Below are 12,664 nucleotides of genomic sequence, written 5' to 3'. Positions count from 1 at the left end.
TGGGAAATTGCCATTCTTTAGCCCAACAATAACCATGAGGATATCCAGTCTGGATACAGGCTTACAGGAGGAAATGCTCCATGTCAGAGAGAAAATATATGACTATGTTGTCCTCCTGAATGTATCCTAAATTCTTCAGAGTCTGGCCGAAGAATATGAAACTATTTTGTTATCCTGATCTCAAAACATCTTCTTTTGAAGTTAAATTCTAAAATGTTAAAGGAGGAACTAAAACAGCAGCACCAAGAGAAATGTTCAAGAGTCACAGAAGTGAAACTGGAAGGGTATTTACCACAAAAAAAGATTCACAGAAATGAAAGAGTTATTCATAGGTTTTTTAAATTTAAGAATGTGATACAGATTATTTCCCTAATTTTACAAACCTGGCAAATGTAGTGCATAATATCAAGCTGAAAAGTATTTTTCACCATGGGAAAAGGATTGCAACATCATCACCCCCAAATCAGCTTAGCTGGTTTTGATCTCTTAAGAGTATAATGAGATCAAAAGCAAATCCAGAATAACTCCATTGAAGTATTATATCTTCAAAATACTATTTGTGTAATAAATTTTAATTTGGATTTAATCTGATACGTGATACCAGTTCCTTTCATTTTTAACTACATTTAATAGAGATTGGGTAGGGGAAAATCCAACCAAGTTGTTTGTATTCTAAAGGGAATTTCTGAAAACCCCCCATGAAAATGGGAGGAAGTTCTGGGCAATGTTGCTTCTTCTAATGAAATCACCTTTATAGACATTATTTCTCCAGAAGTAACTTCATAAGGGCTATTTCTTAATTTATTGCCAGTGGGTTATCTAGATTAAACTAAGATGCAGATTTCTATTGGGAAAAAAAGTAACAAAGAGAGATGCCTAGTACTTTTTGTCACACAGTGCTACGGGGACTGGCAGGTTCTTTAAGTAAAGTCAACCTTTTGTTGGAAAAGAGTAGTTGTCTGTACAACCATTGGTATTAGTATAGTTGTAATCCAGTGGTGTGTGGTTGAACTTCCAAAGCATCTGTACTTACAGTTTTCAGAAACATCTTTCTCCACTTCAGTTGAAGTTTGCTTGCCAGATGGCCTCTGCCTCTGGCTGTGCCTTTCATTTGAACAAGAAAACAAATGAATCTCTGAACTGGGATTTCTGTTTCTAAAAAGATCCCAGAGAAGTATTGAAATACTAAGATTTGCTTGAATAAGACTCCAAAGACAGGCTATTAGAGTAAATATCACAGACATTAATGTTAGCCAGGGAGCACGTTTCTGAAGAGCTCTATGTGACTCTTGGCTCACCATAAAAACTGCAGACTGTCAGTGTCTGACTGTCATCAAATTTACATTCGTAGTACACAAACTTTATGGAAAATTTAGCAAATGTTTCCATCAATAGGGGGAGCAAACACAGTACCAAATTCCACACCAAACACAACAGTGGCTGAACAACTCAGGATCTTACTCCTGTGACCAAACGTGGGTGGGGCTGTAAGGATTGGAAACGTGAATCTGGACTTCAGACCAAGCAGCTCTGGTCTAATCCATCAACAGAAGTGAAATTAGGCTGCACTTGTGTGCTTAAAAAAAAACACCTGAAGTTTTTGTGTGCATGCATTTTACATGTAGTGCAACAGCTCAGTCATCAACACAGGAAACTTTCTGTAAGTCTGTTACCTTTAGAGTGGCAAATAACTTCTGAAAAATTTCCAAGCTCAAGAAGTCTGTGCTACTGTCACAAAGCACTTTGAATAGAATTTGCTTTGGCTAAAATATCAGGTGTGTGTTTCACTCATCCTTCAAATTATTTATTTCACTTTGAATGCATGCATGAGCTTCCCTCTGGTGGATGCTCTGTAATTTACACCACTGAGCATTTTTAAACAGCTGTGTTTGCACCACTAAATGTAAATTAGAATTGATATTTATAAATTATAATTGCATGTTTATTCTGAGAATCAGAATTTCACTTCCAGATTCTGAGAGTCTCTGGGTCAGAGCCTCTGCACAAAGTGCATCCACTCTCCATGCAGTCAGGAGCATCCCTGTAAGGATTTACATGCATGGCAAATCTGTAACACAGAACTTACATCAACAGCTGTGCCAAAAAGACTTTAAACATCCTCTTGAAATTTTGTCTTCGGAAGGATCCCCTGGAAGTTTGTCTAGCAAGTGACTGTAATGATTCCCCATATCGTGGATCTGCTGAGACGCTGGGACTGATGTTATAACCTTGTTTCCTGCTGATGCTGAGGGGAGGACGTTACCAGTCCGAACCCCTGAGTTCTTCAGCCTTGAATCAAGGTAGTATTTGCAGGGTTTGTACAAATGTTTTACAAAAAGCTCAATTCAATGGTGTGAAAATGACACACTTTGCCTTGATTAGAAAACTATGGGTTAGTTCACAGCTGACCTGAATGTTGCTTTCTTGATTACAGAAGAGTCTCCTATATAAATGGGATTTCATGGAGGTGCAAAGCAGCTGTTAATACCTCTGCTCTGCAATTACTGCAAAGGAAAGTGCAGTGTAGGAAAAGACACACACCAGACATTTCTATGGTCTTGCAAACACTTTGTGACAGCAAGCGTGAGAACACTCTCAGTGCTGCTTTATCACAGAGAAAATAACTTTGTGAAGAGCTACCATGGGATCAGTTCCAGAATGTAATAAAAGATATGTACTTTGCACTATGAAGTTTGAAATATTCTGTGCTGTGTACATTGTTGTTAATCAGTATTCAAAAGATATTAAAAAATTGTATCCTTTACTCAGCTCAGTGGCGAATAATGATAGTTTTATATGACTGGCTAGAGAAAAGATTTCCTTCTTGTTATGCTCGGGGAAACTGCTTTAGAACTTTGACAAGGCTCCTGCTGTATGTACACCATACATGTTCACATATTTGCACCTCTCTTGCCCTAACAGACTGATCACAGGCAGCCAGAACATGTTTCCACAGTGAAAACCATGGGGAAATATTCTCCTAATACAGACATACCAGGTGCATCATATTGGAGGTGTTCATTAAGATAGTGAACTATATTTATAATTCTGACTATAAGCAGGAATAAGAATAACAATTATGCAGAGATTGTGAAAAACTTAGATATCTTTTCTCAACATTATTATGAATGTACACAGTTTTAGTTTCTTGTTATAGTACAAGTTTTGAACAGGAAATGTATAGATGCATTACAGTTTCGGGTGAGATTTTGGCCTGCTCTGGATCGGCTATCACTAACCTGTTATTTGTATGTACACAAACTGTTGCTGGCCACAATCCTTATCTACAGAAGCATCTCTGGCACTACAATTGCTACTGGGTACATCAAATACAGCATTTACATACTCTTCCTTTTGAGTAATAAATTAGTGATGACAAATACTACTTGGACGATTGGCTGCCAAACATTACTTGTTTGTTTTTTTTAATTGTTTAGCTAAACCTATGGCCATTTTACCTTGTTTACTGGGAGTGCATGTAAATATTATTTCACTGTATGATCAATGTCTTTTTTTGTTATTCGTCAGAGCGATGAAAGAAAGTCTTTCGCAGTGCATGTCTTAGTGACGGACCTGCGATTAAAAACACAAAGCCATCCTTTACAGTGCTCGTGCAGCAGCGACAGAGGTTGTTCTGCTGCTGTTCTGCTGTTGTTTTGCTGTTTTGCTCGTTCCCCGAGCACACGCCGTTTCCTGGACCCTGATCTGACGCCAAGGGCTCCGCCCGTGCAGTTCTGTATTTTCAGCACAGGGCGGCACCGGGGAACCACCTTTGCTTTTTGGCTCAGCCTGCAGACCATGGCCCTGAGGCCTTTCTCGGCACGGCCTTCAAGGGGCTCCACAGAACAGGTTCTCCTGCATTAGGAGGTTGGATGGTTGTGACTAAATTTCAACATTGTTTCTAATTTTTTGATAAATTTATAGATAAAAATCACAGTGCCTTTTTTGTCTTGCAGATCACATTATTTTCTAAATACTCTTATTTCTAGCTGTCTTAGTTCTGTTTTGATACATATCCATTTCCAATGTTACATTCTGCTGTAACTGATACAGTAAGAGCAGCTCATTCTGCAATAAAAATAACATGAATTTTAATTAAATAAATTTAATTTTCTATGGCTCTGAAGGAACAAAGTTTGGAAAGTTTGGTAAATATATTAACAATTGCTCCTTCAGTGTAGTTTCCATTTGATCTTCTTGTGGTCTTTTTGAAAAGCAGATCAAATTGTGATCTCTCATGTTGTGAAACTACCCTGCTCAGCAGATTTGAGCACTTTTCAATACTAATTTAATTCCTTTAATACCACTAGCTTGGGTTCTAGTGTGACATGAAGTCCTGGTTTTGTGGCCTTCTATCAGGAGGCTGGTTAATCGTGCTGAAATGAGAAAGGCTGTACTATTTCATGAGGAATACAAAGAGTGTTGTCCTGCTCTGTAGCAGCCACTGGAGGTGTGTTAGCTGAAGAAACTTGGAGGGGAGTGCCCACGCCCTCCGTGCTCAGTAATTACCATACCTGACATGCTGTTCTGCACAGCTCCACACCTGCACTTTGCACCACGCTGCTCTTCAGACTGATCTTGTCCAAGCATTCCTAATCTGAAATAAAAAGCAGTCAGTTACAGCTTTTTACTAAGCACACCCTTAATATATTGTAGGGAAAAAGTGTAAGATAAGCAGTCTTCAGGCACAGGTAATTTTTTATCATTCTGTAATGTGATCTATTGCTTCTGTAGAATTTTTATACAATATTAGAAATGGCTGTGAAGAATGATAACTTCTCCATCAAATGAAGCACGTGTTTTCACTGGCAGAAAGTAAAAAGCTAGCACAATTTTCTTAGTTAAAAAAATATAATTATTTATGGATTTTAATGGAAGAAATGGCTAATGGACTCTAAAGTAATCTGATACATTATTCCTACATTTGAATCTTGAGCCTAATAACACGATCTGGGTTTAGGCTGTCTTATTTCTTATGTTCTAGTGTTGAGTCAGACCAAAAAGTCCTTTTAGCCCAGGATCTTGTCCCTGGTAGCAGCCAAAAGCAGGTGCTTAGGGAAGAATATGAGAACAAGCCATGTGTGACTATACTTGCCCCACATGTTCTCTGGCATTTAGTCATTTGTAGCTGAGGAGTTTCCTGAATCAGGGATGGGGTTTGTGTGTTTAATAAAGTTTTGTGGACTCTGTAGACTTCCTAGGCCTATCCTTGAACTCAGGTGGAGCTGTAGCACTGCAGCTTTGATCCCTGCTGTGTGAGGAACCTCCTCACTCTGGTTGTTTGCTGCTCTCCTGTTTCATCTGGCTCGCCAAGTTCATGTGTTGGAACACCAGCGAAAGCAGATCCCTGTTCACCCTTTGCACAGTCCTTCCCTGACTGAACAATTAAACACTGCATCTGTCGTCATTTCTTAGCTGCAGCCTGAAGAGTTCCTGCACACAGGAACACAGCTATACACCTCTCTGTACCCTGTACAGCAATCGTGCCGTGCTTTTCAGCATCCCTTCATTCTTTCCATCATCTCTTCGTTCAGCTCTCTTATGTTCTCTTTCAGACAGAGGAGCAGACTGAAGTTCAAGAGTTCAATTAAGCCACAGTGTGCTGATGAGGGAAAACAAAACAAATCAAGTCACATGGAGGTCTCAGATCCCCCATCTCAAGTCTATTTGTTTGACCCAGCTTGGCTGTCCATACTGCGCTCAAAAGCGTTCTTTTTTTCTTTTACATTGTGGATTAGTTTAGTTTACAAAAATAATAATTAGCTTTTGTCTTTCTCAATGCCAGTCTGTGCTCTAGCATTTAGAAGACTGTTCCAAAGGTCACTGTGTCATTCTTCCTTCATTTACTCCAGATGCTCCACAATCATAGAAATCCTCACATGATGCAATTACCTTGTAATCCTTAAACCATAGGTTATCCTCTATCTGGTAGAGCTTTGTATCTCTGTCTGCTGTGTATCCTATTCTGTGCTTAAACCACTAAAACTCAAGTATAATTTCCCATTGCCATTATTTGGCACAGTGTGGAAGGCAGCTTTAATTGTGTATGTCACTCTTTTCTTGGTAGCTTTGTGTCTCGTTCTGTGTCACTGTGTGGGAAGCATTTAATCCTCCATGGTGCTGAATGGCATCTCTTTAATATCTGTTCTTTTCTGACACAGCAAATGTGTGGTGATGTTTTTTTCCTGCTTGCTGGGTTCCTGTCCTTTGAGCTGCAAGGTCTGACCAGAGATGTGTGGTGTTAGACACTGCTGCTGAGCATCTGCTGACCAAGGCACCAGGGATCCCCCCATCAGGACAAACCACAAATCCAGTCACAAACTTTAGCCACCTTCTAGTCCTCTGGTCGAGGTATTGAACAGAGTTAGACTGAATTTTCTAGATTATTGCCATCATGTAATACTAACTTCTATACAAGTTTATACACATGTCAAGAAGGCAACGCCAAAGCATAAAAAACCAGAATTTAAATAGACTTTTAAAAATAACTTACATTTTGAACACTATTAGTCCTTCTATGTCATCTGAGAACAATCATCTTGTGTAAACACAATAAAAATCAGTACCATCTAGCAGATTGTCCAAATGAGGAAATATCCCACAGAAGAGAGTAAGAGAGAAGCTTTGAGAGAATTGTTTTCTGCAGCTAATCAAGGCACCTTTAAAACACACTAACACAGCAAAATTGTTTTTACAAGTTATGTTGGGATAAGGTCCAAGTAGAAAAGTTGAAATTGCCCCATAATCGTATAACATTTTACAGGAAATCATGAGACCAATTTATCTGCCCCAGGAAAACTCGTGTATTTCTTGCTTTCAGCAGAAAATTTGTTTTGCTGTCACATGATAGCAGTACCCATTTTCTACTGCTTCTACAGCTGCAATCTGAGCAGCTTCAATTCCAGCTGCCAAGCCCTGAGAGTCAAATGAATTTCACCGTACCATGAAGAAACTCTTGAGAGTGTCAGTCTATTGTCAGTGTAGCATGGCAGAAACATCTACAGTGTCTCAAGCTGGTTTCAGCATATGAATTAAAAAAAAAATAAAGATTGCTCCACTCAGTCCATCTTCTCAAAGTACAGTGTCCAGATAGCCTTTGGCAAGCTTGTCCTTTCTAACAGGCACAGATGTCTCTAGAACATCATCATGCAGTTTAAAGCATGACAGGTTAGTTCACTGCCCCTGTTCAAAATGCCCTTTATTCAGTGTTAATACCAGGAATGTGCTATATGAAATGGTGGAATTTTTTAGAATTTTCATTTTGTATCCACTTATTTGCCCAACAGAATAACTACCCTGATCCAAATTTGTTCCTAGCTATGATTTGAACACAATAATGACCTTCAAAATCACTTCCAACCTTAATTTTCCTATAACTGTATTTTTGCACTGCCACGTTTGACACAGCCTGACATGGTGATACTTGTGATGCTGCTGATTAAGGCATTTTCCCATGATTAACCATTCCCAACTGCCTGTGTCCCTCAGTCTGGAATGGAACTATGTGCTTACAGGAATCAGCAAGCAATACTTTTTAACTTAATATGCCCAAAGGATGGTCCAGTAAGTGCCTGTGCATTTGTAGCCATTTATTTTTACATACAGTGACAATTGAAACTCAGATCTGAACAATTAATTTTGTAATATTGTTAATTTTCTTTGGGTTTTAATGTTAATCAAGAAACTTTGGTAAAATGTGTGTCTGTCTAATTTGGATCTTAACTGAAGTCAGTTTTCCTACTCATATCTAGTTTTTAATGTGATAATCTGGATTCAAAGGGTAGCAAATAAATGAGCGATCTATGTACATTACATGTCCACATCTAAGAAGACCATTTGCTCAACAGATGCATCTTTTAATGGGATTGCACATACATTTCAGATCCCAAGAGCCATAACTATAAAATGAAGAAAAAAAAATTTACACATTCCTTAAAATTCAGGTAAACTCTCATCAGTTCATTTTTTAATGCACCCACTAAAGAGGAACTCTCAGATTGTTTCCTATAGGCTGGACTCTCTCATCAAATATGATCAGTGTCAGATTTTTTCCATCCTTGGGTGTTGGAACAATTTAGCACTGAAAATGAGTGAGTGAAATCTTAAGGAGACTAGACAAAGACCAGCATCCCCCTCAGTACATAACTAAATTACTGACACCCCCTTCAGTTCTTCTGGATACAGTTGTGTTTCCAGAAATGGGGTCACTTCTGGCAGGAATCAGCTGGATGGAGCAGTAGCAGTGTTGTGTCTCTTCAGAAGTAGCTCTGAGCTAGCAGATTTCCTAAGCCCTGTATTTCTCACAACTTCCCTGACACCCTGCCCAGCTGGGATACCAAGCAGGTGTGACACTGGCTGGAAGTGCTTATTAACCAGTGGTCTCTTGCCTTTTCATTACATGTGTGCTAGAATCCTGAAATGCTGCTGCCTGACTCATGTCAGGTGCCCTCCCCAGCCACCCTTCATCTTGAAGACATGTTAAGCCTCACAACAACATCATGCTGAATTCTGCTTTCTCTCCAAATCTTCTCCTCACTTGAAAAGTACCCTGCCTGCAGATTACAATCACCTTTCTGCCTCAGAGGGTACAGGGTTGTCTGCACAGCAGAAAATGTCAGGTTGTACAGCTCACGCAATGTGCTGGGAAGTTGTTGTAATTTGTGGGAACTTGTGCAAGACATAAACTATCCCTGAGGGTTCAACCTACTCAGTTTTCATCACATCATAGATTGCATTTTCAACACTTTTTCTCATATATTCACCCTACACAAAACTGTAACTGTGCCACCATCTTCCTGTGCCATCATTCATTTATTTTTTTGAAACTTCCATATTTTGCCTAGCTTCAATTTCAAAATTCCTTGGTGGCCCAACCCAGAACACCAACTCTGAACAAATCTTGAGTAAAACTCCCAGTACCTTAAGTCCCAGCATTCTTGCTGAGAATTTCTCACTCCCAGATTCTAATAAAGTCCTCTTTGACTGAGCACGAGTTCTGAATTCAGCTTCTTAGTCATTAAATCCTCACAATTTACTATGAAGCTCTATTACATGGACAGTTTGCAAGGGCCAAACATGAGCCAAAAGAGTAATATGATCTCTGTTATATGGATTAAAGGTTTGAAGATAGGAGAGATGGCAGTGACCAGATCTGTTAATTGTGGATATCCTACCCTGGTGAACAGGCAGGCTCTGAGTTTCCAGCTGATCACGTGATCAGCATTTCTGTATTCCCACCACCCAATTGCCCTCTTCTCTTTTTTTCTGGTCACTGTTTGACACTGCAACCAAATTTAGCCTGAAAGACAATGAGGAACACAAGTGTTGTTTATCATCCTGATGCTCTTGAGCAGCACGGTGGGGAACAATCTGGAAGTGAGTGTGAAGTGCTGAGGATGCAGGAGAAGTGAAAGGGAGAAGTGCCTTTGCAGCCCCGGTTCACATGCATGTCACAGCATGTCCTGGGACTGTGCTGCTGTGCTGAGATGTGAGTACAGAGCAGTGTGACAACACTTGGGTTGTCTTCACATCTGTCTTTGAAACTGGCTGTTTTCTGCTCATGTGTCGAGCTCAGCACAGTCGTGTTTGAGGGGATTTGAGCCAATGCAAACACCACTTAAATGGTAAGGATCAGAAGCAAACAGAGAATTCTGTTCAATCAAATAAAAGACATTTAAGCAAATAGTAGATTTCTGGAAAGGATTGTTTCTTTCAAGTAACCAGTGTGCAAACTCATATCCAATTCATGGTTTTTGTCAAGTTGCCAGTGCAAGCCCTCATGGAGACTTAAACAAAGATAATGTTACTGATACTGTAGTTTCTGGTGTTTAATATTGTTTATTTCTGGTGATTTTTTTTTTTAAGAAATGAATATTTTCTTATTAGACTGATTATGCACATTAAAAAAAATCCCTACAGTGGTAACAAACTGGCCTCTGAAGTATGGATAATGTTTTTTTTCAGTTCACATAGAAGTGAAAAAGATGTGGTACTGTTTTTATCAGGAGTTTCAATTGTAATAACTTCCTTTTTCATTTCTAGCCAGCTTTGGATAGAACGTATGTGAAGGAAGCAGTATATAGTATGTACTTTATATAATAATAAGCTGGCTGGCATTTTACTGGCAGTTCAGATGTGTAGTTGGTTCTGTTATTTTTTTGAATTTGCCTTGGAAAATGACTGGTCACGTTCCTGAACTGCTGTTAGTCTACAAATGCCCTGCTGTCAAGTCATTCTGTGTGGAGAAAGAGCTGGATTGCCCTTCTAACAAAACAGCACCTGGCAATAGTTACACTGACTCAATTAATAGCAGGGTATCATCTCCTGGAAAGCAATGATGCACGTCCAGGTTCCTGGGTTTGTTGGTGTGCGTGACAACAGGACCAGGGACTCAATGTGCAAACAGAAGTTTGCTGGGCACACTTAAACAACCTTCCAAAGGCAAAAAGCTTATTTTACTTCGAATGTAATGTCTTTGAATGTGAATAGTCCTGACCTCCCAAAAGGAGACATCAAGAAATAACCAACATACACTACTTGATTCATCAGCTGCAAGACTGTTATCTAAAGAGCCTGGGCTTGCAGAGCAGGAGGAGGAGCTATTATGTGCTTAGTGGACTTTTCCTGAAAAAGAATTAGATGTAAAGATTTTTAGTGAAGTGTGAAGACCTTCCCAGCTGCCAGAACAGCACAGAGATTTGTGAAGTAAATATTAAGACTGGTTTGAATTGAGTATGGAAATGTGCCTGTGTGACATCTTGAGTAGAATCCATGAGGCAATGCTTACAGAAACGATACATATGTGATAACCAAGGACACAAATGGAGCAATTATACTTGTAAATGCTGACAAATGCATGTGTACATCAAAAGGCCTGTGTTCTGAGAGGCCTACAGCAGAACTGTCTTAGCAGCAGAAGACCAGCCTTCTGGTAAGGGGAAGATGGCATCAATTTTACAGAAAATCACAGGGGTGATTCTTCTGTCAGCTCTGCAGAAAGAAGACAACAGGCAATGAACTTGCCCAAAATTGACAGAGGGTGAAATTAGGCTGAGACAAAAAAAAATCATAATAACTCTCTCCTAAAAGGCACAGAAAATCTGTCCCAAAACTGCTTTGATGCCACCCAAGGGAACCCACGAGATGTAGAAGACTTGACAGCTGTCATCCCATGAACCCTGTGTCATAGGACAAGTGATCCTGGCCAGACTATTTGGACATGTGCATTTTGAGGCTTTTGAGTATGAGAGAATGACTGTGCCTGAAACATGTTTTCTTTTAAATACTGTTTTACCCTTCCATAAGGTCCTTTGCTGCATTTTGTAACATTTAATTGCTACACCACCTTCACTGTTGCAATTGGTTTTAGTCAGTCATACGTGCACACGCGGTAGTTTGTTTTAGTAGGAGGTCATTTCATGTCACCACTTGCATGGTGACTAAGCACCTGTCTTTGGGTTTGTTGAATGTAAATACACGAGGTGTGGCTGCTGCCTAGAAAAAAGGCAAGTCTAGATTTAGACTTGGCCTTAGCTTCCTTGTATCATTTGTTGCATTTTTTCCTCAGTCTGATTTCAGGAGAAAGATGTCTCTCCTTCCACGTCAATGCCGAGCCAACATCATTTTTCTAAACTCCCGTCAATAGGCTGTGTATCTGTTTTACCAGATTCTGCCTTCATGCACAGACCTCTGGGATGACTTTCTTCAGGAATTACAAAAGTTGTTGAATACTGAATTCAGTGAGGTAAGAAGAGTTTCAGTTTTATACCTGACAATGTGTACTTCTACTTGTCTTTTACTCTCATGTCTTCATTTGTGACATTGTTCATGCCAGTGTATTAAGCATTCAAGGCAGGAATATTTCTGAAAATTAGCAGACATACTGAGGGATGTAGGGAGCTGTGAAGTAGACACAGTAGTGCCCTTGTGGCAAAGTAACCTTATCAGAAATAGCTTTACCCTGAGCACAAGTTGATAACATCTACCTCAGAATGTGTATTTCCTCAGCAGGAGCGGATATATGAGTGAATCAAGGAAACCTTGTACTGCCCATCAGCACAACCATGACTGATCACGAGATGTGATTACACTGCTTCCAAGTTCCATTTTTTGCCTCTGTTTAGTTTCTGCTTCTGTGGATCCCCTTCCTGCTGCCCCTCCTCAGCCAGAGACCCGCCAATGACCCGTATGTCAGACCGGGCCCACAGCCCCTGCCAACCGGCACTGCTGAAGCACTGAGGCCCACAGCCCTTCTGGTTTAAATTAATGTAATTACAGATCTATCTGTACTTGTCACACCTACAGAGGTCTAATGATTTTTCCCCCGGTATTATCAAATGCCTGATCTCGGGGACACTGTACCAATTACCTGTTACGTTACTCGGGTGCTGACTGATCAGATGCCCACTCCCTTGACTGTTTAACGTCCAGCTCTTCCAAGAACTTTTGCTTTCCTTTAAACCATTCTGACCAAGCCCCTCACGCGCTACTTATTTTTAGACATGTTTTGCAGCAAACGGCCTTACTTTCAGCAGTCACCACGACCACACGAGCGTCGATGTTGCGGTGCGGCCCCAAGGCACTCCTCCCTCAGCGCGGGCGGCCCCTCAGGGCTCTCCGGGGGCGGGGCCTGTCGGGGCGTGGCCGCTGTCGGGGCGTGGCCGCT

The 12,664-nt window shown here is 40.3% G+C and overlaps 1 long non-coding RNA gene across 2 annotated transcripts; it reads right to left on the bottom strand.

The window, feature by feature from the left end:
* Nucleotides 1-1,467: 1,467 nt before the first annotated feature.
* Nucleotides 1,468-12,614, bottom strand: LOC113974755. Of its 2 annotated transcripts, none has more exons than XR_003536635.1 (3): nt 12,525-12,614; nt 4,515-4,597; nt 1,468-1,576 (listed from the first exon to the last, which is right to left on the bottom strand). It is a non-coding gene; the product is annotated as an uncharacterized LOC113974755 (long non-coding RNA). The 2 variants fall into 2 exon arrangements; XR_003536636.1 differs by having other exon boundaries at nt 1,468-1,568.
* Nucleotides 12,615-12,664: the final 50 nt, after the last annotated feature.

Source organism: Neopelma chrysocephalum, unplaced genomic scaffold, assembly GCF_003984885.1.
Source record: "Neopelma chrysocephalum unplaced genomic scaffold, ASM398488v2 Primary Assembly neopelma1_125, whole genome shotgun sequence".
Taxonomy (NCBI): Eukaryota; Metazoa; Chordata; class Aves; order Passeriformes; family Pipridae; genus Neopelma; species Neopelma chrysocephalum.
Note: the sequence above shows the minus strand (reverse complement) of the source record. Positions and strands in the feature narration are given on the sequence as shown.